At 44.1% G+C, this 25677-nt stretch overlaps 29 non-coding genes across 29 annotated transcripts; all 29 read left to right on the top strand.

The window, feature by feature from the left end:
- The first annotated feature begins 809 nt into the window (after positions 1-809).
- Positions 810-891, top strand: TRNAS-CGA (transfer RNA serine (anticodon CGA)). Its single transcript has one exon. It is a non-coding gene; the product is annotated as a tRNA-Ser (tRNA).
- Positions 892-1433: 542 nt separating this feature from the next.
- Positions 1434-1515, top strand: TRNAS-CGA (transfer RNA serine (anticodon CGA)). Its single transcript has one exon. It is a non-coding gene; the product is annotated as a tRNA-Ser (tRNA).
- Positions 1516-2059: 544 nt separating this feature from the next.
- Positions 2060-2141, top strand: TRNAS-UGA (transfer RNA serine (anticodon UGA)). Its single transcript has one exon. It is a non-coding gene; the product is annotated as a tRNA-Ser (tRNA).
- A 544-nt stretch (positions 2142-2685) lies between these two features.
- TRNAS-UGA (transfer RNA serine (anticodon UGA)) lies at positions 2686-2767 on the top strand. The gene has a single exon. It is a non-coding gene; the product is annotated as a tRNA-Ser (tRNA).
- Positions 2768-3312: 545 nt separating this feature from the next.
- Positions 3313-3394, top strand: TRNAS-CGA (transfer RNA serine (anticodon CGA)). The gene has a single exon. It is a non-coding gene; the product is annotated as a tRNA-Ser (tRNA).
- A 1168-nt stretch (positions 3395-4562) lies between these two features.
- TRNAS-UGA (transfer RNA serine (anticodon UGA)) lies at positions 4563-4644 on the top strand. Its single transcript has one exon. It is a non-coding gene; the product is annotated as a tRNA-Ser (tRNA).
- A 549-nt stretch (positions 4645-5193) lies between these two features.
- TRNAS-CGA (transfer RNA serine (anticodon CGA)) lies at positions 5194-5275 on the top strand. Its single transcript has one exon. It is a non-coding gene; the product is annotated as a tRNA-Ser (tRNA).
- Positions 5276-5817: 542 nt separating this feature from the next.
- Positions 5818-5899, top strand: TRNAS-UGA (transfer RNA serine (anticodon UGA)). The gene has a single exon. It is a non-coding gene; the product is annotated as a tRNA-Ser (tRNA).
- Positions 5900-6442: 543 nt separating this feature from the next.
- On the top strand, positions 6443-6524 carry TRNAS-CGA (transfer RNA serine (anticodon CGA)). Its single transcript has one exon. It is a non-coding gene; the product is annotated as a tRNA-Ser (tRNA).
- A 1076-nt stretch (positions 6525-7600) lies between these two features.
- Positions 7601-7682, top strand: TRNAS-CGA (transfer RNA serine (anticodon CGA)). Its single transcript has one exon. It is a non-coding gene; the product is annotated as a tRNA-Ser (tRNA).
- Positions 7683-8224: 542 nt separating this feature from the next.
- On the top strand, positions 8225-8306 carry TRNAS-CGA (transfer RNA serine (anticodon CGA)). The gene has a single exon. It is a non-coding gene; the product is annotated as a tRNA-Ser (tRNA).
- Positions 8307-9477: 1171 nt separating this feature from the next.
- Positions 9478-9559, top strand: TRNAS-CGA (transfer RNA serine (anticodon CGA)). The gene has a single exon. It is a non-coding gene; the product is annotated as a tRNA-Ser (tRNA).
- A 543-nt stretch (positions 9560-10102) lies between these two features.
- TRNAS-CGA (transfer RNA serine (anticodon CGA)) lies at positions 10103-10184 on the top strand. Its single transcript has one exon. It is a non-coding gene; the product is annotated as a tRNA-Ser (tRNA).
- A 2107-nt stretch (positions 10185-12291) lies between these two features.
- On the top strand, positions 12292-12373 carry TRNAS-UGA (transfer RNA serine (anticodon UGA)). Its single transcript has one exon. It is a non-coding gene; the product is annotated as a tRNA-Ser (tRNA).
- Positions 12374-12919: 546 nt separating this feature from the next.
- Positions 12920-13001, top strand: TRNAS-CGA (transfer RNA serine (anticodon CGA)). The gene has a single exon. It is a non-coding gene; the product is annotated as a tRNA-Ser (tRNA).
- A 542-nt stretch (positions 13002-13543) lies between these two features.
- On the top strand, positions 13544-13625 carry TRNAS-UGA (transfer RNA serine (anticodon UGA)). Its single transcript has one exon. It is a non-coding gene; the product is annotated as a tRNA-Ser (tRNA).
- Positions 13626-14171: 546 nt separating this feature from the next.
- On the top strand, positions 14172-14253 carry TRNAS-CGA (transfer RNA serine (anticodon CGA)). Its single transcript has one exon. It is a non-coding gene; the product is annotated as a tRNA-Ser (tRNA).
- A 1795-nt stretch (positions 14254-16048) lies between these two features.
- On the top strand, positions 16049-16130 carry TRNAS-CGA (transfer RNA serine (anticodon CGA)). Its single transcript has one exon. It is a non-coding gene; the product is annotated as a tRNA-Ser (tRNA).
- A 1168-nt stretch (positions 16131-17298) lies between these two features.
- Positions 17299-17380, top strand: TRNAS-CGA (transfer RNA serine (anticodon CGA)). The gene has a single exon. It is a non-coding gene; the product is annotated as a tRNA-Ser (tRNA).
- Positions 17381-18549: 1169 nt separating this feature from the next.
- TRNAS-UGA (transfer RNA serine (anticodon UGA)) lies at positions 18550-18631 on the top strand. The gene has a single exon. It is a non-coding gene; the product is annotated as a tRNA-Ser (tRNA).
- Positions 18632-19180: 549 nt separating this feature from the next.
- TRNAS-CGA (transfer RNA serine (anticodon CGA)) lies at positions 19181-19262 on the top strand. The gene has a single exon. It is a non-coding gene; the product is annotated as a tRNA-Ser (tRNA).
- A 542-nt stretch (positions 19263-19804) lies between these two features.
- TRNAS-UGA (transfer RNA serine (anticodon UGA)) lies at positions 19805-19886 on the top strand. Its single transcript has one exon. It is a non-coding gene; the product is annotated as a tRNA-Ser (tRNA).
- Positions 19887-20429: 543 nt separating this feature from the next.
- TRNAS-CGA (transfer RNA serine (anticodon CGA)) lies at positions 20430-20511 on the top strand. The gene has a single exon. It is a non-coding gene; the product is annotated as a tRNA-Ser (tRNA).
- Positions 20512-21053: 542 nt separating this feature from the next.
- Positions 21054-21135, top strand: TRNAS-UGA (transfer RNA serine (anticodon UGA)). Its single transcript has one exon. It is a non-coding gene; the product is annotated as a tRNA-Ser (tRNA).
- Positions 21136-21677: 542 nt separating this feature from the next.
- On the top strand, positions 21678-21759 carry TRNAS-UGA (transfer RNA serine (anticodon UGA)). Its single transcript has one exon. It is a non-coding gene; the product is annotated as a tRNA-Ser (tRNA).
- A 546-nt stretch (positions 21760-22305) lies between these two features.
- TRNAS-CGA (transfer RNA serine (anticodon CGA)) lies at positions 22306-22387 on the top strand. The gene has a single exon. It is a non-coding gene; the product is annotated as a tRNA-Ser (tRNA).
- Positions 22388-22929: 542 nt separating this feature from the next.
- TRNAS-CGA (transfer RNA serine (anticodon CGA)) lies at positions 22930-23011 on the top strand. Its single transcript has one exon. It is a non-coding gene; the product is annotated as a tRNA-Ser (tRNA).
- A 1171-nt stretch (positions 23012-24182) lies between these two features.
- TRNAS-CGA (transfer RNA serine (anticodon CGA)) lies at positions 24183-24264 on the top strand. The gene has a single exon. It is a non-coding gene; the product is annotated as a tRNA-Ser (tRNA).
- A 543-nt stretch (positions 24265-24807) lies between these two features.
- Positions 24808-24889, top strand: TRNAS-CGA (transfer RNA serine (anticodon CGA)). The gene has a single exon. It is a non-coding gene; the product is annotated as a tRNA-Ser (tRNA).
- The last annotated feature ends 788 nt before the right edge of the window (positions 24890-25677 follow it).

The following is a 25677-nucleotide window of genomic DNA, read 5'->3' as shown; positions in this document are numbered from 1 at the left end:
CTCACTTTGAGTGATGCGTATTGCTATTTTTATTAATTGTATGAAAGTATGCGAAATAAGTGAGGACAACAGGTCACTGCTGGTACGTGCCCCGTCCTTCCGTTACTTTATTTTTTAGGTCTCGGCCTGACATGAGTAGCGCATGGCTCGTATACGACAACAGTGACATCATACTCATGCAGCTGCGATGGCCGAGTGGTTAAGGTGTTGGACTTGAAATGCAATGGGGTTTCGCCGCGTAGGTTCGAATCCTGCTTGCAGTGTCATGAGATTTTGCATGAACACCATTTGGTTTAGTTAAGTAAATGTTCACTTCTTGTTATGCAATCTTCATCAAGTCACAGAGTTAAACGTCAAAAACTCAAACTGGATGTAAACATTGAGACAATTTCCACACCCAGGAAGTGTTTTAGAGAGCAGGTGCCTCGGAAGGGTTCGTAGTCTGGACCTGTCCTGCATGATCTAGACAAGTCACGAAAAGAGTAATTATTTTTTTTATGAAGCGTGTCTTGTTTAGGCTTTTGGACTTTTTCTTAGTACACTTAAGGGCCCGTTACCACCGCCGTAATATAGGGAAAAGAGGGTAGAAATGCGCAGTGATTGATTACCGCTCATCTGTGCCCTGTCACTCACTTTGATTGATGCTTGTTGCTATTTTTATTAATTGTATGAAAGCATTCAAAATAAGTGGGGGATACAGGGCACTGCTGGTACGTGCCCCGTCCTTCCGTTACTTTATTTTTTTGGTCTCCGCCTGACATGAGCAGAGCATGGCTCGTATACGACAACAGTGACATCATACTCATGCAGCTGCGATGGCTGAGTTGTTAAGGCGTTGGACTCGAAATCCAATGGGGTTTCCCTGCGCAGGTTTGAATCCTGCTTGCAGCGTAGTGTGATTTTGCATGAACACCATTTGGTTTAGTTAAGGAAATGTTCACTTCTCGTTACGCAATCCTCATCAAGTCACAGAGTTAAATGGCAAAAACTCAAACTAGATGTAAACATTGAGACAATTTCCACACCCAGGAAGTGTTTAAGAGAGGTGGTGGCTCGGAAGGGTTTGTAGTCTGGACCTGTCCTGCCTGATCTAGACAAGTCATGAAAAGAGTACTTTTTTTATGATGCATGTCTTGTTTAGGCTTTTGGACTCTTTCTTAGTACACTTAAGGGCTTGTTACCACCGCCGTAATATAGGGAAAAGTGGGTAGAAACATGCAGTGATTGATTACCACTCATCTGTGCCCTTTCACTCACTTTGAGTGATGCATGTTGCTATTTTTATTAATTGTATGAAAGCATGCAAAATAGGTGAGGATAACAGGGCACTGCTGGTACGTGCCCCGTCCTTCCGTTACTTTATTTTTTTGGTCTCCGCCTGACATGAGCAGAGCATGGCTCGTATACGACAACAGTGACATCATACTCATGCAGCTGCGATGGCCGAGTGGTTAAGGCGTTGGACTCGAAATCCAATGGGGTTTCCCTGCGCAGGTTTGAATCCTGCTTGCAGCGTAGTGTGATTTTGCATGAACACCATTTGGTTTAGTTAAGGAAATGTTCACTTCTCGTTACGCAATCCTCATCAAGTCACAGAGTTAAATGGCGAAAACTCAAACTAGATGTAAACATTGAAACAACTTCCACACCTAGGAAGTGTTTTAGAGAGCAGGTGGCTCGGAAGGGTTTGTAGTCTGGACCTATCCTGCCTGATCTAGACAAGTTACGAAATGAGTAACTTTTTTTTATGAAGCGTGTCTTGTTTAGGCTTTTGGACTCTTTCTGAGTACACTTATGGGCCCGTTGCCACCGCCGTAATATATGGAAACGAGGGTAGAAATGTGCAGTGATTGATTACCGCTGATCTGTGCCCTGTCACTCATTTTGAGTGATGCATATTGCTATTTTTATTAATTGTATGAAAGTATGCGAAATAAGTGAGGACAACAGGGTACTGCTGGTATGTGCCCCGTCCTTCCGTTACTTTATTTTTTAGGTCTCGATCTGACATGAGTAGCGCATGGCTCGTATACGACAACAGTGACATCATACTCACGCAGCTGCGATGGCCGAGTGGTTAAGGCGTTGGACTTGAAATCCAATGGGGTTTCCCCGCGTAGGTTTGAATCCTGCTTGCAGCGGCATGAGATTTTGCATGAACACTATTTGGTTTAGTTAAGTAAATGTTCAGTTCTCATTACGCAATCCTCATCAAGTCACAGAGTTAAACTGCAAAAACTCAAACTAGATGTAAACATTGAGACAATTTCCACACTCAGGAAGTGTTTTAGAGAGCAGGTGGCTCGGAAGGGTTTGTAGTCTGGACCTATCCTGCCTGATCTAGACAAGTTACGAAATGAGTAACTTTTTTTTATGAAGCGTGTCTTGTTTAAGCTTTTGGACTCTTTCTGAGTACACTTAAGGGCCAGTTGCCACCGCCGTAATATAGGGAAACGAGGATAGAAATGTGCAGTGATTGATTACCGCTCATCGGTGCCCTGTCACTCACTTTGAGTGATGCGTATTGCTATTTTTATTAATTGTATGAAAGCATGCAAAATAAGTGAGGACAACAGGGCACTGCTGGTACGTGCCCCGTCCTTCTGTTACTTTATTTTTTATGTCTCGGCCTGACGTGAGTAGTGCATGGCTCGTATACGACAACTGTGACATCATACTCACGCAGCCACGATGGCCGAGTGGTTAAGGCGTTGGACTTGAAATCCAATGGGGTTTCCCCGCGTAGGTTCGAATCCTGCTTGCAGCGTCATGAGATTTTGCATGAACACCATTTGGTCTAGTTAAGTAAATGTTCACTTCTTGTTACGCAATCCTCATCAAGTCACAGAGTTAAACGGCAAAAACTCAAACTAGATATAAACATTGAGACAATTTCCACACCCAGGAAGTATTTTAGAGAGCAGGTGCCTCGGAAGGGTTCGTAGTCTGGACCTGTCCTGCATGATCTAGACAAGTCACGAAAAGAGTAATTATTTTTTTATGAAGCGTGTCTTGTTTAGGCTTTTGGACTCTTTCTTAGTACACTTAAGGGCCCGTTACCACCACCGTAATATAGGGAAAAGAGGGTAGAAATGCGCAGTGATTGATTACCGCTCATCTGTGCCCTGTCACTCACTTTGAGTGATGCTTGTTGCTATTTTTATTAATTGTATGAAAGCATTCAAAATAAGTGGGGGATACAGGGCACTGCTGGTACGTGCCCCGTCCTGCTGTTACTTTAATTTTTAGGTCTCGGCCTGACGTGAGCAGAGTATGGCTCGTATACGACAACAGTGACATCATACTCATGCAGCTGCGATGGCCGAGTGGTTAAGGCGTTGGACTCGAAATCCAATGGGGTTACTCTGCGCAGGTTCGAATCCTGCTTGCAGCGTAGTGTGATTTTGCATGAACACCATTTGGTTTAGTTAAGTAAATGTTCACTTCTTGTTACGCAATCCTCATCAAGTCACAGAGTTAAACGGCAAAAACTGAAACTAGATGTAAACATTGAAACAATTTCCACACCTAGGAAGTGTTTTAGAGAGCAGGTGGCTCGGAAGGGTTTGTAGTCTGGACCTATCCTGCCTGATCTAGACAAGTTACGAAATGAGTAATTTTTTTTATGAAGCGTGTCTTGTTTAGGCTTTTGGACTCTTTCTGAGTACACTTAAGGGCCCATTGCCACCGCCGTAATATATGGAAACGAGGGTAGAAATGTGCAGTGATTGATTACCGCTCATCTGTGCCCTGTCACTCATTTTGAGTGATGCATATTGCTATTTTTATTAATTGTATGAAAGTATGCGAAATAAGTGAGGACAACAGGGCACTGCTGGTATGTGCCCCGTCCTTCCGTTACTTTATTTTTTAGGTCTCGACCTGACATGAGTAGCGCATGGCTCGTATACGACAACAGTGACATCATACTCACGCAGCTGCGATGGCCGAGTGGTTAAGGCGTTGGACTTGAAATCCTATGAGGTTTCCCCGCGTAGGTTCGAATCCTGCTTGCAGCGGCATGAGATTTTGCATGAACACCATTTGGTTTAGTTAAGTAAATGTTCACTTCTCATTACGCAATCCTCATCAAGTCACAGAGTTAAACTGCAAAAACTCAAACTAGATGTAAACATTGAGACAATTTCCACACTCAGGTAGTGTTTTAGAGAGCAGGTGCCTCGGAAGGGTTCGTAGTCTGGACCTGTCCTGCCTGATCTAGACAAGTCATGAAAAGAGTACTTTTTTTTATGAAGCGTGTCTTGTTTAAGCTTTTGGACTCTTTCTGAGTACACTTAAGGGCCCGTTGCCACCGCCGTAATATAGGGAAACGAGGATAGAAATGTGCAGTGATTGATTACCGCTCATCGGTGCCCTGTCACTCACTTTGAGTGATGCGTATTGCTATTTTTATTAATTGTATGAAAGCATGCAAAATAAGTGAGGACAACAGGGCACTGCTGGTACGTGCCCCGTCCTTCCGTTACTTTATTTTTTAGGTCTCGGCCTGACGTGAGTAGTGCATGGCTCGTATACGACAACTGTGACATCATACTCACGCAGCTGCGATGGCCGAGTGGTTAAGGCGTTGGACTTGAAATCCAATGGGGTTTCCCCGCGTAGGTTCGAATCATGCTTGCAGCGTCATGAGATTTTGCATGAACACCATTTGGTTTAGTTAAGTAAATGTTCACTTCTTGTTACGCAATCCTCATCAAGTCACAGAGTTAAACGGCAAAAAACTCAAACTAGATGTAAACATTGAGACAATTTCCACACCCAGGAAGTGTTTTAGAGAGCAGGTGCCTTGGAAGGGTTCGTAGTCTGGACCTGTCCTGCATGATCTAGACAAGTCACGAAAAGAGTAATTATTTTTTTTATGAAGCGTGTCTTGTTTAGGCTTTTGGACTCTTTCTTAGTACACTTAACGGCCCGTTACCACCGCCGTAATATAGGGAAAAGAGGGTAGAAATGCGCATTGATTGATTACCACTCATCTGTGCCCTTTCACTCACTTTGAGTGATGCATGTTGCTATTTTTATTAATTGTATGAAAGCATGCAAAATAAGTGAGGACAACAGGGCACTGCTGGTATGTGCCCCGTCCTTCTGTTACTTTATTTTTTTGGTCTCGGCCTGACATGAGCAGAGTATGGCTCGTATATACGACAACAGTGACATCATACTCATGCAGCTGCGATGGCCGAGTGGTTACGGCGTTGGACTCGAAATCCAATGGGGTTTCCCTGCGCAGGTTCGAATCCTGCTTGCAGCGTAGTGTGATTTTGCATGAACACCATTTGGTTTAGTTAAGGAAATATTCACTTCTCGTTCGCAATCCTCATCAAGTCACAGAGTTAAATGGCAAAAACTCAAACTAGATGTAAACATTGACACTATTTCCACACCTAGGAAGTGTTTTAGAGAGCAGGTGGCTCGGAAGGGTTTGTAGTCTGGACCTATCCTGCCTGATCAAGACAAGTTACGAAATGAGTAATTTTTTTTATGAAGCGTGTCTTGTTTAGGCTTTTGGACTCTTTCTGAGTACACTTAAGGGCCCGTTGCCACCGCCGTAATATATGGAAACGAGGGTAGAAATGTGCAGTGATTGATTACCGCTCATCTGTGCCCTGTCACTCATTTTGAGTGATGCATATTGCTATTTTTATTAATTGTATGAAAGTATGCGAAATAAGTGAGGACAACAGGGCACTGCTGGTATGTGCCCCGTCCTTCCGTTACTTTATTTTTTAGGTCTCGACCTGACATGAGTAGCGCATGGCTCGTATACGACAACAGTGACATCATACTCACGCAGCTGCGGTGGCCGAGTGGTTAAGGCGTTGGACTTGAAATCCAATAGGGTTTCCCTGCGTAGGTTCGAATCCTGCTTGCAGCGGCATGAGATTTTGCATGAACACCATTTGGTTAAGTTAAGTAAATGTTCACTTCTCATTACGCAATCCTCATCAAGTCGCAGAGTTAAACTGCAAAAACTCAAACTAGATGTAAACATTGAGACAATTTCCACACCCAGGAAGTGTTTTAGAGAGCAGGTGGCTCGGAAGGGTTCGTAGTCTGGACCTGTCCTGCCTGATCTAGACAAGTCATGAAAAGAGTACTTTTTTTTATGAAGCGTGTCTTGTTTAAGCTTTTGGACTCTTTCTGAGTACACTTAAGGGCCCGTTGCCACCGCCGTAATATAGGGAAACGAGGATAGAAATGTGCAGTGATTGATTACCGCTCATCGGTGCCCTGTCACTCACTTTGAGTGATGCGTATAGCTATTTTTATTAATTGTATGAAAGCATGTAAAATAAGTGAGGACAACAGGGCTTTGCTGGTACGTGCCCCGTCCTTCTGTTACTTTACTTTTTATGTCTCGGCCTGACGTGAGTAGTGCATGGCTCGTATACGACAACTGTGACATTGTACTCACGCAGCTGCGATGGCCGAGTGGTTAAGGCGTTGGACTCGAAATCCAATGGGGTTTCCCTGTGCAGGTTTGAATCCTGCTTGCAGCGTAGTGTGATTTTGCATGAACACCATTTGGTTTAGTTAAGGAAATGTTCACTTCTCGTTCGCAATCCTCATCAAGTCACAGAGTTAAATGGCAAAAACTCAAACTAGATGTAAACATTGAAACTATTTCCACACCTAGGAAGTGTTTTAGAGAGCAGGTGGCTCGGAAGGGTTTGTAGTCTGGACCTATCCTGCCTGATCTAGACAAGTTACGAAAAGAGTAATTTTTTTTATGAAGTGTGTCTTGTTTAAGCTTTTGGACTCTTTCTGAGTACACTTAAGGGCCCATTTCCACCGACGTAATATAGGGAAACGAGGATAGAAATGTGCAGTGATTGATTACCGCTCATCTGTGCCCTGTCACTCACTTTGAGTGATGCGTATTGCTATTTTTATTAATTGTATGAAAGCATGCAAAATAAGTGAGGACAACAGGGCACTGCTGGTACGTGCCCCATCCTTCTGTTACTTTATTTTTTATGTCTCGGCCTGACGTGAGTAGTGCATGGCTCGTTTACGACAACTGTGACATCATACTCATGCAGTTGCGATGGCCGAGTGGTTAAGGCGTTGGACGTTCACTTCTTGTTACGCAATCCTCATCAAGTCACAGAGTTAAACGGCAAAAACTCAAACTAGATGTAAACATTGAGACAATTTCCACACCCAGGAAGTGTTTTAGAGAGCAGGTGCCTCGGAAGGGTTCGTAGTCTGGACCTGTCCTGCATGATCTAGACAGGTCACGAAAAGAGTAATTATTTTTTTTATGAAGCGTGTCTTGTTTAGGCTTTTGGACTCTTAGTACACTTAAAGGCCCGTTACCACCCACCGCCGTAATATAGGGAAAAGAGGGTAGAAATGAGCAGTGATTGATTACCGCTCATCTGTGCCCTGTCACTCACTTTGAGTGATGCTTGTTGCTATTTTTATTAATTGTATGAAAGCATTCAAAATAAGTGGGGGATACAGGGCACTGCTGGTACGTGCCCCGTCCTGCCGTTACTTTAATTTTTAGGTCTCGGCCTGACGTGAGCAACGTATGGCTCGTATACCACAACAGTGACATCATACTCAAGCAGCTGCGATGGCCGAGTGGTTAAGGCGTTGGACTCGAAATCCAATGGGGTTTCCCTGCGCAGGTTTGAGTCCTGCTTGCAGCGTAGTGTGATTTTGCATGAACACCATTTAGTTTAGTTAAGTAAATGTTCACTTCTCGTTACGCAATCCTCATCAAGTCACAGAGTTAAATGGAAAAAACTCAAACTAGATGTAAACATTGAGACAATTTCCACACCCAGGAAGTGTTTTAGAGAGCTGGTGGCTCGGAAGGGTTTGTAGTCTGGACCTGTCCTGCCTGATCTAGACAAGTCATGAAAAGAGTACTTTTTTTTATGATGCATGTCTTGTTTAGGCTTTTGGACTCTTTCTTAGTACACTTAAGGGCCCGTTACCACCGCCGTAATATAGGGAAAAGTGGGTAGAAACATGCAGTGATTGATTACCACTCATCTGTGCCCCTTCACTCACTTTGAGTGATGCATGTTGCTATTTTTATTAATTGTATGAAAGCATGCAAAATAAGTGAGGACAACAGGGCACTGCTGGTACGTGCCCGTCCTTCCGTTACTTTATTTATTTGGTCTCCGCCTGACATGAGCAGAGCATGGCTCGTATACGACAACAGTGACAACATACTCATGCAGCTGCGATGGCCGAGTGGTTAAGGCGTTGGACTCGAAATCCAATGGGGTTTCCCTGCGCAGGTTCGAATCCTGCTTGCAGCGTAGTGTGATTTTGCATGAACACCATTTGGTTTAGTTAAGGAAATGTTCACTTCTCGTTACGCAATCCTCATCAAGTCACAGAGTTAAATGGCAAAAACTCAAACTAGATGTAAACATTGAAACAATTTCCACACCTAGGAAGTGTTTTAGAGAGCAGGTGGCTCGGAAGGGTTTGTAGTCTGGACCTATCCTGCCTGATCTAGACAAGTTACGAAATGAGTAAGTTTTTTTTATGAAGCGTGTCTTGTTTAGGCTTTTGGACTCTTTCTGAGTACACTTAAGGGCCCGTTGCCACCGCCGTAATATATGGAAACGAGGGTAGAAATGTGCAGTGATTCATTACCGCTCATCTGTGCCCTGTCACTCATTTTGAGTGATGCATATTGCTATTTTTATTAATTGTATAAAAGTATGCGAAATAAGTGAGGACAACAGGGCACTGCTGGTATGTGCCCCGTCCTTCCGTTACTTTATTTTTTAGGTCTCGACCTGACATGAGTAGCGCATGGCTCGTATACGACAACAGTGACATCATACTCATGCAGCTGCGATGGCCGAGTGGTTAAGGCGTTAGACTTGAAATCCAATGGGGTTTCCCCGCGTAGGTTCGAATCCTGCTGGCAGCGGCATGAGATTTTGCATGAACACCATGTGGTTTAGTTAAGTAAATGTTCACTTCTCATTACGCAATCCTCCTCAAGTCACAGAGTTAAACTGCAAAAACTCAAACTAGATGTAAACATTGAGACAATTTCCACACCCAGGAAGTGTTTTAGAGAGCAGGTACCTCGGAAGGGTTCGTAGTCTGGACCTGTCCTGCATGATCTAGACAAGTCACGAAAGAGTAATTATTTTTTTTATGAAGCGTGTCTTGTTTAGGCTTTTGGACTCTTTCTTAGTACACTTAAGGGCCCGTTACCACCGCCGTAATATAGGGAAAAGAGGGTAGAAATGCGCAGTGATTGATTACCGCTCATCTGTGCCCTGTCACTCACTTTGAGTGATGCATGTTGCTATTTTTATTAATTGTATGAAAGCATGCAAAATAAGTGAGGACAACAGGGCACTGCTGGTACGTGCCCCGTCCTGCCGTTACTTTAATTTTTAGGTCTCGGCCTGACGTGAGCAGCGTATGGCTCGTATACGACAACAGTGACATCATACTCATGTAGCTGCGATGGCCGAGTGGTTAAGGCGTTGGACTCGAAAACCAATAGGGTTTCCCTGCGCAGGTTCGAATCCTGCTTGCAGCGTAGTGTGATTTTGCATGAACACCATTTGGTTTAGTTAAGTAAATGTTCACTTCTCGTTACGCAATCCTCATCAAGTCACAGAGTTAAATGGAAAAAACTCAAACTAGATGTAAACATTTAGACAATTTCCACACCCAGGAAGTGTTTTAGAGAGCTGGTGGCTCGGAAGGGTTTGTAGTCTGGACCTGTCCTGCCTGATCTAGACAAGACATGAAAAGAGTATTATTTTTTATGAAGCATGTCTTGTTTAGGCTTTTGGACTCTTTCTTGGTACACTTAAAGGCCCGTTACCACCGCCGTAATATAGGGAAAAGTGGGTAGAAACATGCAGTGATTGATTACCACTCATCTGTGCCCTTTCACTCACTTTGAGTGATGCATGTTGCTATTTTTATTAATTGTATGAAAGCATGCAAAATAAGTGAGGACAACAGGGCACTGCTGGTACGTGCCCCGTCCTTCTGTTACTTTATTTTTTTGGTCTCCGCCTGACATGAGCAGAGCATGGCTCGTATACGACAACAGTGACATCATACTCATGCAGCTGCGATGGCCGAGTGGTTAAGGCTTTGGACTCGAAATCCAATAGGGTTTCCCTGCGCATGTTCGAATCGTGCTCGCAGTGTAGTGTGATTTTGCATGAACACCATTTGGTTTAGTTAAGGAAATGTTCACTTCTCGTTACGCAATCCTCATCAAGTCACAGAGTTATATGGCAAAAACTCACACTAGATGTAAACATTGAAACAATTTCCACACCTAGGAAGTGTTTTAGAGAGCAGGTGGCTTGGAAGGGTTTGTAGTCTGGACCTATCCTGCCTGATCTAGACAAGTTACGAAATGAGTAATTTTTTTTATGAAGCGTGTCTTGTTTAGGCTTTTGGACTCTTTCTGAGTACACTTAAGAGCCCGTTGCCACCGCCGTAATATATGGAAACGAGGGTAGAAATGTGCAGTGATTGATTACCGCTCATCTGTGCCCTGTCACTCATTTTGAGTGATGCATATTGCTATTTTTATTAATTGTATGAAAGTATGCGAAATAAGTGAGGACAACAGGGCACTGCTGGTATGTGCCCCGTCCTTCCGTTACTTTATTTTTTAGGTCTCGACCTGACATGAGTAGCGCATGGCTCGTATACGACAACAGTGACATGATACTCACGCAGCTGCGATGGCCGAGTGGTTAAGGCGTTGGACTTGAAATCCTATGAGGTTTCCTCGCGTAGGTTCGAATCCTGCTTGCAGCGGCATGAGATTTTGCATGAACACCATTTGGTTTAGTTAAGTAAATGTTCACTTCTTGTTACGCAATCCTCATCAAGTCACAGAGTTAAACGGCAAAAACTCAAACTAGATGTAAGCATTGAGACAATTTCCACACCCAGGAAGTGTTTTAGAGAGCAGGTGCCTCGGAAGGGTTCGTAGTCTGGACCTGTCCTGCATGATCTAGACAAGTCACGAAAAGAGTAATTATTTTTTTTATGAAGCGTGTCTTGTTTAGGCTTTTGGACTCTTTCTTAGTACACTTAAGGGCCCGTTACCACCGCTGTAATATAGGGAAAAGAGGGTAGAAATGCGCAGTGATTGATTACCACTCATCTGTGCCCTTTCACTCACTTTGAGTGATGCATGTTGCTATTTTTATTAATTGTATGAAAGCATGCAAAATAAGTGAGGACAACTGGGCACTGCTGGTACGTGCCCCGTCCTTCTGTTACTTTAATTTTTATGTCTCGGCCTGACGTGAGTAGTGCATGGCTCGTATACGACAACTGTGACATCATACTACGCCGACGACACCCAGCTGGTCGTAACCCTCTCTCACCCCCATCACACCCCCTCCGACCTTCACAGCTGCCTCTCAGAAGTTCACCGATGGATGAATCTCTCCTCCCTGAAATTGAATGGGTCTAAGACCGAGATCCTCCTGATGGGCCACAAGGGGCCCTCTTTGCCATCCCACCTTTGGCCCAGCTGCCTAGGTGACCCCCCCGCACCCAAGGAAGAGGTCAAGAGCCTTGGTGTGTGGATCGAGAAGGACATGACTTTCAAAACCCAGGCAAAGAAAACGGCAGGGACATGTTTTGGACTACTTAGAGCCTGCAGGAAGATCTTTCCCCTGCTCCCTGATACCGCAAGGAGGCTCCTCATTCAGGGTCTAATCCTGGCAAGATTAGACTACTGTAACGCCATCTATCTCGGAGCCCCTGAAGCCACCATGAACTCCCTGCAAAAAGTGCAAAACGCCGCAGCTCGCCTACTCACTGGCACACCAGGCCGATCCTCCGCCAGACCGGCGCTAAGATCTCTCCACTGGCTCCCAGTCAGAGAAAGGGTTGTCTTCAAGGCCCTCTGTCTGGCCCATAAAACCCTCAACAACACCGGCCCCCCTCTTCTCAAAGAAGTACTAATCCCTTACAAAGCGGAGAGAAACCTCCGGTCCAGTACAGAAAACCTCCTCGTTGTCCCTAGAGCCAGAAAAGCCAAGACCGGCGGCCGTCGCTTCTCGGTTCACACGGCCAAACAGTGGAACCACCTACCACGTAGACTCAGGACAGAACCGAACTATCTCCAGTTTAGAAAAACTCTGAAAACCCTCCTTTTCCCGCAGACATAACTTCATTGGCTGGCAGTAACCTGTGGAGAATCAGGCAAGCGCTGGGATGCTCACTGAGTCACTACGCGCTTTATAAAATCATTAAATAAATAAATAAATAAATACTCATGCAGCTGCGATGGCCGAGTGGTTAAGGCGTTGGACTTGAAATCCAATGGGGTTTCCCCGCGTAGGTTCGAATCCTGCTTGCAGCGTCATGCGATTTTGCATGAACACCATTTGGTTTAGTTAAGTAAATGTTCACTTCTTGTTACGCAATCCTCATCAAGTCACAGAGTTAAACGGCAAAAACTCAAACTAGATGTAAGCATTGAGACAATTTCCACACCCAGGAAGTGTTTTAGAGAGCAGGTGCCTCGGAAGGGTTCGTAGTCTGGACCTGTCCTGCATGATCTAGACAAGTCACGAAAAGAGTAATTATTTTTTTTATGAAGCGTGTCTTGTTTAGGCTTTTGGACTCTTTCTTAGTACACTTAAGGGCCCGTTACCACCGCTGTAATATAGGGAAAAGAGGGTAGAAATGCGCAGTGATTGATTACCACTCATCTGTGCCCTTTCACTCACTTTGAGTGATGCATGTTGCTATTTTTATTAATTGTATGAAAGCATGCAAAATAAGTGAGGACAACAGGGCACTGCTGGTACGTGCCCCGTCCTTCTGTTACTTTATTTTTTTGGTCTCGGCCTGACATGAGCAGAGTATGGCTCGTATACGACAACAGTGACATCATACTCATGCAGCTGCGATGGCTGAGTGGTTACGGCGTTGGACTCGAAATCCAATGGGGTTTCCCTGCGCAGGTTCGAATCCTGCTTGCAGCGTAGTGTGATTTTGCATGAACACCATTTGGTTTAGTTAAGGAAATGTTCACTTCTCGTTCGCAATCCTCATCAAGTCACAGAGTTAAATGGCAAAAACTCAAACTAGATGTAAACATTGAAACTATTTCCACACCTAGGAAGTGTTTTAGAGAGCAGGTGGCTCGGAAGGGTTCGTAGTCTGGACCTGTCCTGCCTGATCTAGACAAGTTAGGAAATGAGTAATTTTTTTTATGAAGCGTGTCTTGTTTAGGCTTTTGGACTCTTTCTGAGTACACTTAAGGGCCCGTTGCCACCGCCGTAATATATGGAAACGAGGTTAGAAATGTGCAGTGATTGATTACCGCTCATCGGTGCCCTGTCACTCACTTTGAGTGATGCGTATTGCTATTTTTATTAATTGTATGAAAGCATGCAAAATAAGTGAGGACAACAGGGCACTGCTGGTACGTGCCCCGTCCTTCTGTTACTTTACTTTTTATGTCTCGTCCTGACGTGAGTAGTGCATGGCTCGTATACGACAACTGTGACATCATACTCACGCAGCTGCGATGGCCGAGTGGTTAAGGCGTTGGACTTGAAATCCAATGGGGTTTCCCCGCGTAGGTTTGAATCCTGCTTGCAGCGTCATGAGATTTTGCATGAACACCATTTGGTTTAGTTAAGTAAATGTTCACTGCTTGTTACGCAATCCTCATCAAGTCACAGAGTTAAACGGCAAAAACTCAAACTAGATGTAAACATTGAGACAATTTCCACACCCAGGAAGTGTTTTAGAGAGCAGGTGCCTCGGAAGGGTTCGTAGTCTGGACCTGTCCTGCATGATCTAGACAAAGCACGAAAAGAGTAATTATTTTTTTTATGAAGCGTGTCTTGTTTGGGCTTTTGGACTCTTTCTTAGTACACTTAAGGGCCCGTTACCACCGCCGTAATATAGGGAAAAGAGGGTAGAAATGCGCAGTGATTGATTACCGCTCATCTGTGCCCTGTCACTCACTTTGAGTGATGCTTGTTGCTAATGTTATTAATTGTATGAAAGCATTCAAAATAAGTGGGGGATACAGGGCACTGCTGGTACGTGCCCCGTCCTGCCGTTACTTTAATTTTTAGGTCTCGGCCTGACGTGAGCAGCGTATGGCTCGTATACGACAACAGTGACATCATACTCATGCAGCTGCGATGGCTGAGTGGTTAAGGCGTTGGATTCGAAATCCAATATGGTTTCCCTGCGCAGGTTCGAATCCTGCTTGCAGCGTAGTGTGATTTTGCATGAACACCATGTGGTTTAGTTAAGTAAATGTTCACTTCTCGTTACGCAATCCTCATCAAGTCACAGAGTTAAATGGCAAAAACTCAAACTAGATGTAAACATTGAAACAATTTTCACACCTAGGAAGTGTTTTAGAGAGCAGGTGGCTCGGAAGGGTTTGTAGTCTGGACCTATCCTGCCTGATCTAGACAAGTTACGAAATGAGTAATTTTTTTATGAAGCGTGTCTTGTTTAGGCTTTTGGACTCTTTCTGAGTACACTTAAGGGCCCGTTGCCACCGCCGTAATATATGGAAACGAGGGTAGAAATGTGCAGTGATTGATTACCGCTCATCTGTGCCCTGTCACTCATTTTGAGTGATGCATATTGCTATTTTTATTAATTGTATGAAAGTATGCGAAATAAGTGAGGACAACAGGGCACTGCTGGTATGTGCCCCGTCCTTCCGTTACTTTATTTTTTAGGTCTTGACCTGACATGAGTAGCGCATGGCTCGTATACGACAACAGTGACATCATACTCACGCAGCTGCGATGGCCGAGTGGTTAAAGCGGTAGACTTGAAATCCAATGGGGTTTCCCCGCGTAGGTTCGAATCCTGCTTGCAGCGGCATGAGATTTTGCATGAACACCATTTGGTTTAGTTAAGTAAATGTTCACTTCTCATTACGCAATTCTCATCAAGTCACAGAGTTAAACTGCAAAAACTCAAACTAAATGTAAACATTGAGACAATTTCCACACCCAGGAAGTGTTTTAGAGAGCAGGTGGCTTGGAAGGGTTCGTAGTCTGGACCTGTCCTGCCTGATCTAGACAAGTCATGAAAAGAGTACTTTTTTTTATGAAGCGTGTCTTGTTTATGCTTTTGGACTCTTTCTGAGTACAATTAAGGGCCCGTTGCCACCGCCGTAATATAGGGAAACGAGGGTAGAAATGTGCAGTGATTGATTACCGCTCATCTGTGCCCTGTCACTCACTTTGAGTGATGCGTATTGCTATTTTTATTAATTGTATGAAAGTATGCGAAATAAGTGAGGACAACAGGTCACTGCTGGTACGTGCCCCGTCCTTCCGTTACTTTATTTTTTAGGTCTCGGCCTGACATGAGTAGCGCATGGCTCGTATACGACAACAGTGACATCATACTCATGCAGCTGCGATGGCCGAGTGGTTAAGGTGTTGGACTTGAAATGCAATGGGGTTTCACCGCGTAGGTTCGAATCCTGCTTGCAGTGTCATGAGATTTTGCATGAACACCATTTGGTTTAGTTAAGTAAATGTTCACTTCTTGTTATGCAATCCTCATCAAGTCACAGAGTTAAACGTCAAAAACTCAAACTGGATGTAAACATTGAGACAATTTCCACACCCAGGAAGTGTTTTAGAGAGCAGGTGCCTCGGAAGGGTTCGTAGTCTGGACCTGTCCTGCATGATCTAGACAAGTCACGAAAAGAGTAATTATTTTTTTTATGAAGCGTGTCTTGTTTAGGCTTTTGGACTTTTTCTTAGTACACTTAAGGGCCCGTTACCACCGCCGTAATATAGGGAAAAGAGAGTAGAAATGCGCAGTGATTGATTACCGCTCATCTGTGCCCTGTCACTCACTTTGATTGATGCTTGTTGCTATTTTTATTAATTGTATGAAAGCATTCAAAATAAGTGGGGGATACAGGGCACTGCTGGTACGTGCCCCGTCCTTCCGTTACTTTATTTTTTTGGTCTCCGCCTGACATGAGCAGAGCATGGCTCGTATACGACAACAGTGACATCATACTCATGCAGCTGCGATGGCTGAGTTGTTAAGGCGTTGGACTCGAAATCCAATGGGGTTTCCCTGCGCAGGTTTGAATCCTGCTTGCAGCGTAGTGTGATTTTGCATGAACACCATTTGGTTTAGTTAAGGAAATGTTCACTTCTCGTTACGCAATCCTCATCAAGTCACAGAGTTAAATGGCAAAAACTCAAACTAGATGTAAACATTGAAACAACTTCCACACCTAGGAAGTGTTTTAGAGAGCAGGTGGCTCGGAAGGGTTTGTAGTCTGGACCTATCCTGCCTGATCTAGACAAGTTACGAAATGAGTAATTTTTTTTATGAAGCGTGTCTTGTTTAGGCTTTTGGACTCTTTCTGAGTACACTTATGGGCCCGTTGCCACCGCCGTAATATATGGAAACGAGGGTAGAAATGTGCAGTGATTGATTACCGCTGATCTGTGCCCTGTCACTCATTTTGAGTGATGCATATTGCTATTTTTATTAATTGTATGAAAGTATGCGAAATAAGTGAGGACAACAGGGTACTGCTGGTATGTGCCCCGTCCTTCCGTTACTTTATTTTTTAGGTCTCGATCTGACATGAGTAGCGCATGGCTCGTATACGACAACAGTGACATCATACTCACGCAGCTGAGATGGCTGAGTGGTTAAGGCGTTGGACTTGAAATCCAATGGGGTATCCCCGCGTAGGTTTGAATCCTGCTTGCAGCGGCATGAGATTTTGCATGAACACCATTTGGTTTAGTTAAGTAAATGTTCACTTCTCATTACGCAATCCTCATCAAGTCACAGAGTTAAATGGAAAAAACTCAAACTAGATGTAAACATTGAGACAATTTCCACACCCAGGAAGTGTTTAAGAGAGGTGGTGGCTCGGAAGGGTTTGTAGTCTGGACCTGTCCTGCCTGATCTAGACAAGTCATGAAAAGAGTACTTTTTTTTATGATGCATGTCTTGTTTAGGCTTTTGGACTCTTTCTTAGTACACTTAAGGGCTTGTTACCACCGCCGTAATATAGGGAAAAGTGGGTAGAAACATGCAGTGATTGATTACCACTCATCTGTGCCCTTTCACTCACTTTGAGTGATGCATGTTGCTATTTTTATTAATTGTATGAAAGCATGCAAAATAGGTGAGGACAACAGGGCACTGCTGGTACGTGCCCCGTCCTTCCGTTACTTTATTTTTTTGGTCTCCGCCTGACATGAGCAGAGCATGGCTCGTATACGACAACAGTGACATCATACTCATGCAGCTGCGATGGCCGAGTGGCTAAGGCGTTGGACTCGAAATCCAATGGGGTTTCCCTGCGCAGGTTTGAATCCTGCTTGCAGCGTAGTGTGATTTTGCATGAACACCATTTGGTTTAGTTAAGGAAATGTTCACTTCTCGTTACGCAATCCTCATCAAGTCACAGAGTTAAATGGCGAAAACTCAAACTAGATGTAAACATTGAAACAACTTCCACACCTAGGAAGTGTTTTAGAGAGCAGGTGGCTCGGAAGGGTTAGTAGTCTGGACCTATCCTGCCTGATCTAGACAAGTTACGAAATGAGTAACTTTTTTTTATGAAGCGTGTCTTGTTTAGGCTTTTGGACTCTTTCTGAGTACACTTATGGGCCCGTTGCCACCGCCGTAATATATGGAAACGAGGGTAGAAATGTGCAGTGATTGATTACCGCTGATCTGTGCCCTGTCACTCATTTTGAGTGATGCATATTGCTATTTTTATTAATTGTATGAAAGTATGCGAAATAAGTGAGGACAACAGGGTACTGCTGGTATGTGCCCCGTCCTTCCGTTACTTTATTTTTTAGGTCTCGACCTGACATGAGTAGCGCATGGCTCGTATACGACAACAGTGACATCATACTCACGCAGCTGCGATGGCCGAGTGGTTAAGGCGTTGGACTTGAAATCCTATGAGGTTTCCCCGCGTAGGTTCGAATCCTGCTTGCAGCGGCATGAGATTTTGCATGAACACCATTTGGTTTAGTTAAGTAAATGTTCACTTCTCATTACGCAATCCTCATCAAGTCACAGAGTTAAACTGCAAAAACTCAAACTAGATGTAAACATTGAGACAATTTCCACATTCAGGTAGTGTTTTAGAGAGCAGGTGCCTCGGAAGGGTTCGTAGTCTGGACCTGTCCTGCCTGATCTAGACAAGTCATGAAAAGAGTACTTTTTTTTATGAAGCGTGTCTTGTTTAAGCTTTTGGACTGTTTCTGAGTACACTTAAGGGCCCGTTGCCACCGCCGTAATATAGGGAAACGAGGATAGAAATGTGCAGTGATTGATTACCGCTCATCGGTGCCCTGGCACTCACTTTGAGTGATGCGTATTGCTATTTTTATTAATTGTATGAAAGCATGCAAAATAAGTGAGGACAACAGGGCACTGCTGGTACGTGCCCCGTCCTTCCGTTACTTTATTTTTTAGGTCTCGGCCTGACGTGAGTAGTGCATGGCTCGTATACGACAACTGTGACATCATACTCACGCAGCTGCGATGGCCGAGTGGTTAAGGCGTTGGACTTGAAATCCAATGGGGTTTCCCCGCGTAGGTTCGAATCATGCTTGCAGCGTCATGAGATTTTGCATGAACACCATTTGGTTTAGTTAAGTAAATGTTCACTTCTTGTTACGCAATCCTCATCAAGTCACAGAGTTAAACGGCAAAAAACTCAAACTAGATGTAAACATTGAGACAATTTCCACACCCAGGAAGTGTTTTAGAGAGCAGGTGCCTCGGAAGGGTTCGTAGTCTGGACCTGTCCTGCATGATCTAGACAAGTCACGAAAAGAGTAATTATTTTTTTTATGAAGCGTGTCTTGTTTAGGCTTTTGGACTCTTTCTTAGTACACTTAACGGCCCGTTACCACCGCCGTAATATAGGGAAAAGAGGGTAGAAATGCGCATTGATTGATTACCACTCATCTGTGCCCTTTCACTCACTTTGAGTGATGCATGTTGCTATTTTTATTAATTGTATGAAAGCATGCAAAATAAGTGAGGACAACAGGGCACTGCTGGTATGTGCCCCGTCCTTCTGTTACTTTATTTTTTTGGTCTCGGCCTGACATGAGCAGAGTATGGCTCGTATATACGACAACAGTGACATCATACTCATGCAGCTGTGATGGCCGAGTGGTTACGGCGTTGGACTCGAAATCCAATGGGGTTTCCCTGCGCAGGTTCGAATCCTGCTTGCAGCGTAGTGTGATTTTGCATGAACACCATTTGGTTTAGTTAAGGAAATGTTCACTTCTCGTTCGCAATCCTCATCAAGTCACAGAGTTAAATGGCAAAAACTCAAACTAGATGTAAACATTGACACTATTTCCACACCTAGGAAGTGTTTTAGAGAGCAGGTGGCTCGGAAGGGTTTGTAGTCTGGACCTATCCTGCCTGATCAAGACAAGTTACGAAATGAGTAATTTTTTTTATGAAGCGTGTCTTGTTTAGGCTTTTGGACTCTTTCTGAGTACACTTAAGGGCCCGTTGCCACCGCCGTAATATATGGAAACGAGGGTAGAAATGTGCAGTGATTGATTACCGCTCATCTGTGCCCTGTCACTCATTTTGAGTGATGCATATTGCTATTTTTATTAATTGTATGAAAGTATGCGAAATAAGTGAGGACAACAGGGCACTGCTGGTATGTGCCCCGTCCTTCCGTTACTTTATTTTTTAGGTCTCGACCTGACATGAGTAGCGCATGGCTCGTATACGACAACAGTGACATCATACTCACGCAGCTGCGGTGGCCGAGTGGTTAAGGCGTTGGACTTGAAATCCAATAGGGTTTCCCTGCGTAGGTTCGAATCCTGCTTGCAGCGGCATGAGATTTTGCATGAACACCATTTGGTTAAGTTAAGTAAATGTTCACTTCTCATTACGCAATCCTCATCAAGTCACAGAGTTAAACTGCAAAAACTCAAACTAGATGTAAACATTGAGACAATTTCCACACCCAGGAAGTGTTTTAGAGAGCAGGTGGCTCGGAAGGGTTCGTAGTCTGGACCTGTCCTGCCTGATCTAGACAAGTCATGAAAAGAGTACTTTTTTTTATGAAGCGTGTCTTGTTTAAGCTTTTGGACTCTTTCTGAGTACACTTAAGGGCCCGTTGCCACCGCCGTAATATAGGGAAACGAGGATAGAAATGTGCAGTGATTGATTACCGCTCATCGGTGCCCTGTCACTCACTTTGAGTGATGCGTATAGCTATTTTTATTAATTGTATGAAAGCATGTAAAATAAGTGAGGACAACAGGGCTTTGCTGGTACGTGCCCCGTCCTTCTGTTACTTTACTTTTTATGTCTCGGCCTGACGTGAGTAGTGCATGGCTCGTATACGACAACTGTGACATTGTACTCACGCAGCTGCGATGGCCGAGTGGTTAAGGCGTTGGACTCGAAATCCAATGGGGTTTCCCTGCGCAGGTTTGAATCCTGCTTGCAGCGTAGTGTGATTTTGCATGAACACCATTTGGTTTAGTTAAGGAAATGTTCACTTCTCGTTCGCAATCCTCATCAAGTCACAGAGTTAAATGGCAAAAACTCAAACTAGATGTAAACATTGAAACTATTTCCACACCTAGGAAGTGTTTTAGAGAGCAGGTGGCTCGGAAGGGTTTGTAGTCTGGACCTATCCTGCCTGATCTAGACAAGTTACGAAAAGAGTAATTTTTTTTATGAAGCGTGTCTTGTTTAGGCTTTTGGACTCTTTCTGAGTACAATTAAGGGCCCGTTGCCACCGCCGTAATTTAGGGAAACGAGGGTAGAAATGTGCAGTGATTGATTACCGCTCATCTGTGCCCTGTCACTCACTTTGAGTGATGCGTATTGCTATTTTTATTAATTGTATGAAAGTATGCGAAATAAGTGAGGACAACAGGGCACTGCTGGTACGTGCCCCGTCCTTCCGTTACTTTATTTTTTAGGTCTCGGCCTGACATGAGTAGCGCATGGCTCGTATACGACAACAGTGACATCATACTCACGCAGCTGCGATGGCCGAGTGGTTAAGGTGTTGGACTTGAAATCCAATGGGGTTTCCCCGCGTAGGTTCGAATCCTGCTTGCAGCGTCATGAGATTTTGCATGAACACCATTTGGTTTAGTTAAGTAAATGTTCACTTCTCGTTACGCAATCCTCATCAAGTCACAGAGTTAAACGGCAAAAACTCAAACTAGATGTAAACATTGAGACAATTTCCACACCCAGGAAGTGTTTTAGAGAGCAGGTGGCTCGGAACGGTTCGTAGTCTGGACCTGTCCTGCCTGATCTAGACAAGTCATGAAAAGAGTACTTTTTTTATGAAGTGTGTCTTGTTTAAGCTTTTGGACTCTTTCTGAGTACACTTAAGGGCCCATTGCCACCGACGTAATATAGGGAAACGAGGATAGAAATGTGCAGTGATTGATTACCGCTCATCTGTGCCCTGTCACTCACTTTGAGTGATGCGTATTGCTATTTTTATTAATTGTATGAAAGCATGCAAAATAAGTGAGGACAACAGGGCACTGCTGGTACGTGCCCCATCCTTCTGTTACTTTATTTTTTATGTCTCGGCCTGACGTGAGTAGTGCATGGCTCGTTTACGACAACTGTGACATCATACTCATGCAGTTGCGATGGCCGAGTGGTCAAGGTGTTGGACTTGAAATCCAATGGGGTTTCCCCGCGTAGGTTCGAATCCTGCTTGCAGCGTCATGAGATTTTGCATGAACACCATTTGGTTTAGTTAAGTAAATGTTCACTTCTTGTTACGCAATCCTCATCAAGTCACAGAGTTAAACGGCAAAAACTCAAACTAGATGTAAACATTGAGACAATTTCCACACCCAGGAAGTGTTTTAGAGAGCAGGTGCCTCGGAAGGGTTCGTAGTCTGGACCTGTCCTGCATGATCTAGACAAGTCACGAAAAGAGTAATTATTTTTTTTATGAAGCGTGTCTTGTTTAGGCTTTTGGACTCTTAGTACACTTAAAGGCCCGTTACCACCCACCGCCGTAATATAGGGAAAAGAGGGTAGAAATGAGCAGTGATTGATTACCGCTCATCTGTGCCCTGTCACTCACTTTGAGTGATGCTTGTTGCTATTTTTATTAATTGTATGAAAGCATTCAAAATAAGTGGGGGATACAGGGCACTGCTGGTACGTGCCCCGTCCTGCCGTTACTTTAATTTTTAGGTCTCGGCCTGACGTGAGCAACGTATGGCTCGTATACCACAACAGTGACATCATACTCAAGCAGCTGCGATGGCCGAGTGGTTAAGGCGTTGGACTCGAAATCCAATGGGGTTTCCCTGCGCAGGTTTGAGTCCTGCTTGCAGCGTAGTGTGATTTTGCATGAACACCATTTAGTTTAGTTAAGTAAATGTTCACTTCTCGTTACGCAATCCTCATCAAGTCACAGAGTTAAATGGAAAAAACTCAAACTAGATGTAAACATTGAGACAATTTCCACACCCAGGAAGTGTTTTAGAGAGCTGGTGGCTCGGAAGGGTTTGTAGTCTGGACCTGTCCTGCCTGATCTAGACAAGTCATGAAAAGAGTACTTTTTTTTATGATGCATGTCTTGTTTAGGCTTTTGGACTCTTTCTTAGTACACTTAAGGGCCCGTTACCACCGCCGTAATATAGGGAAAAGTGGGTAGAAACATGCAGTGATTGATTACCACTCATCTGTGCCCCTTCACTCACTTTGAGTGATGCATGTTGCTATTTTTATTAATTGTATGAAAGCATGCAAAATAAGTGAGGACAACAGGGCACTGCTGGTACGTGCCCGTCCTTCCGTTACTTTATTTATTTGGTCTCCGCCTGACATGAGCAGAGCATGGCTCGTATACGACAACAGTGACAACATACTCATGCAGCTGCGATGGCCGAGTGGTTAAGGCGTTGGACTCGAAATCCAATGGGGTTTCCCTGCGCAGGTTCGAATCCTGCTTGCAGCGTAGTGTGATTTTGCATGAACACCATTTGGTTTAGTTAAGGAAATGTTCACTTCTCGTTACGCAATCCTCATCAAGTCACAGAGTTAAATGGCAAAAACTCAAACTAGATGTAAACATTGAAACAATTTCCACACCTAGGAAGTGTTTTAGAGAGCAGGTGGCTCGGAAGGGTTTGTAGTCTGGACCTATCCTGCCTGATCTAGACAAGTTACGAAATGAGTAAGTTTTTTTTATGAAGCGTGTCTTGTTTAGGCTTTTGGACTCTTTCTGAGTACACTTAAGGGCCCGTTGCCACCGCCGTAATATATGGAAACGAGGGTAGAAATGTGCAGTGATTCATTACCGCTCATCTGTGCCCTGTCACTCATTTTGAGTGATGCATATTGCTATTTTTATTAATTGTATGAAAGTATGCGAAATAAGTGAGGACAACAGGGCACTGCTGGTATGTGCCCCGTCCTTCCGTTACTTTATTTTTTAGGTCTCGACCTGACATGAGTAGCGCATGGCTCGTATACGACAACAGTGACATCATACTCATGCAGCTGCGATGGCCGAGTGGTTAAGGCGTTAGACTTGAAATCCAATGGGGTTTCCCCGCGTAGGTTCGAATCCTGCTGGCAGCGGCATGAGATTTTGCATGAACACCATGTGGTTTAGTTAAGTAAATGTTCACTTCTCATTACGCAATCCTCCTCAAGTCACAGAGTTAAACTGCAAAAACTCAAACTAGATGTAAACATTGAGACAATTTCCACACCCAGGAAGTGTTTTAGAGAGCAGGTACCTCGGAAGGGTTCGTAGTCTGGACCTGTCCTGCATGATCTAGACAAGTCACGAAAGAGTAATTATTTTTTTTATGAAGCGTGTCTTGTTTAGGCTTTTGGACTCTTTCTTAGTACACTTAAGGGCCCGTTACCACCGCCGTAATATAGGGAAAAGAGGGTAGAAATGCGCAGTGATTGATTACCGCTCATCTGTGCCCTGTCACTCACTTTGAGTGATGCATGTTGCTATTTTTATTAATTGTATGAAAGCATGCAAAATAAGTGAGGACAACAGGGCACTGCTGGTACGTGCCCCGTCCTGCCGTTACTTTAATTTTTAGGTCTCGGCCTGACGTGAGCAGCGTATGGCTCGTATACGACAACAGTGACATCATACTCATGTAGCTGCGATGGCCGAGTGGTTAAGGCGTTGGACTCGAAAACCAATAGGGTTTCCCTGCGCAGGTTCGAATCCTGCTTGCAGCGTAGTGTGATTTTGCATGAACACCATTTGGTTTAGTTAAGTAAATGTTCACTTCTCGTTACGCAATCCTCATCAAGTCACAGAGTTAAATGGAAAAAACTCAAACTAGATGTAAATATTTAGACAATTTCCACACCCAGGAAGTGTTTTAGAGAGCTGGTGGCTCGGAAGGGTTTGTAGTCTGGACCTGTCCTGCCTGATCTAGACAAGACATGAAAAGAGTACTTTTTTTTATGAAGCATGTCTTGTTTAGGCTTTTGGACTCTTTCTTGGTACACTTAAAGGCCCGTTACCACCGCCGTAATATAGGGAAAAGTGGGTAGAAACATGCAGTGATTGATTACCACTCATCTGTGCCCTTTCACTCACTTTGAGTGATGCATGTTGCTATTTTTATTAATTGTATGAAAGCATGCAAAATAAGTGAGGACAACAGGGCACTGCTGGTACGTGCCCCGTCCTTCCGTTACTTTATTTTTTTGGTCTCCGCCTGACATGAGCAGAGCATGGCTCGTATACGACAACAGTGACATCATACTCATGCAGCTGCGATGGCCGAGTGGTTAAGGCTTTGGACTCGAAATCCAATAGGGTTTCCCTGCGCATGTTCGAATCGTGCTCGCAGTGTAGTGTGATTTTGCATGAACACCATTTGGTTTAGTTAAGGAAATGTTCACTTCTCGTTACGCAATCCTCATCAAGTCACAGAGTTATATGGCAAAAACTCACACTAGATGTAAACATTGAAACAATTTCCACACCTAGGAAGTGTTTTAGAGAGCAGGTGGCTTGGAAGGGTTTGTAGTCTGGACCTATCCTGCCTGATCTAGACAAGTTACGAAATGAGTAATTTTTTTTATGAAGCGTGTCTTGTTTAGGCTTTTGGACTCTTTCTGAGTACACTTAAGAGCCCGTTGCCACCGCCGTAATATATGGAAACGAGGGTAGAAATGTGCAGTGATTGATTACCGCTCATCTGTGCCCTGTCACTCATTTTGAGTGATGCATATTGCTATTTTTATTAATTGTATGAAAGTATGCGAAATAAGTGAGGACAACAGGGCACTGCTGGTATGTGCCCCGTCCTTCCGTTACTTTATTTTTTAGGTCTCGACCTGACATGAGTAGCGCATGGCTCGTATACGACAACAGTGACATGATGCTCACGCAGCTGCGATGGCCGAGTGGTTAAGGCGTTGGACTTGAAATCCTATGAGGTTTCCTCGCGTAGGTTCGAATCCTGCTTGCAGCGGCATGAGATTTTGCATGAACACCATTTGGTTTAGTTAAGTAAATGTTCACTTCTCATTACGGAATCCTCATCAAGTCACAGAGTTAAACTGCAAAAACTCAAACTAGATGTAAACATTGAGACAATTTCTACACCCAGGAAGTGTTTTAGAGAGCAGGTGGCT

This window comes from Lissotriton vulgaris, chromosome 11 (genome assembly GCF_964263255.1).
Source record: "Lissotriton vulgaris chromosome 11, aLisVul1.2, whole genome shotgun sequence".
Classification (NCBI taxonomy): Eukaryota; Metazoa; Chordata; class Amphibia; order Caudata; family Salamandridae; genus Lissotriton; species Lissotriton vulgaris.
Note: the sequence above shows the minus strand (reverse complement) of the source record. Positions and strands in the feature narration are given on the sequence as shown.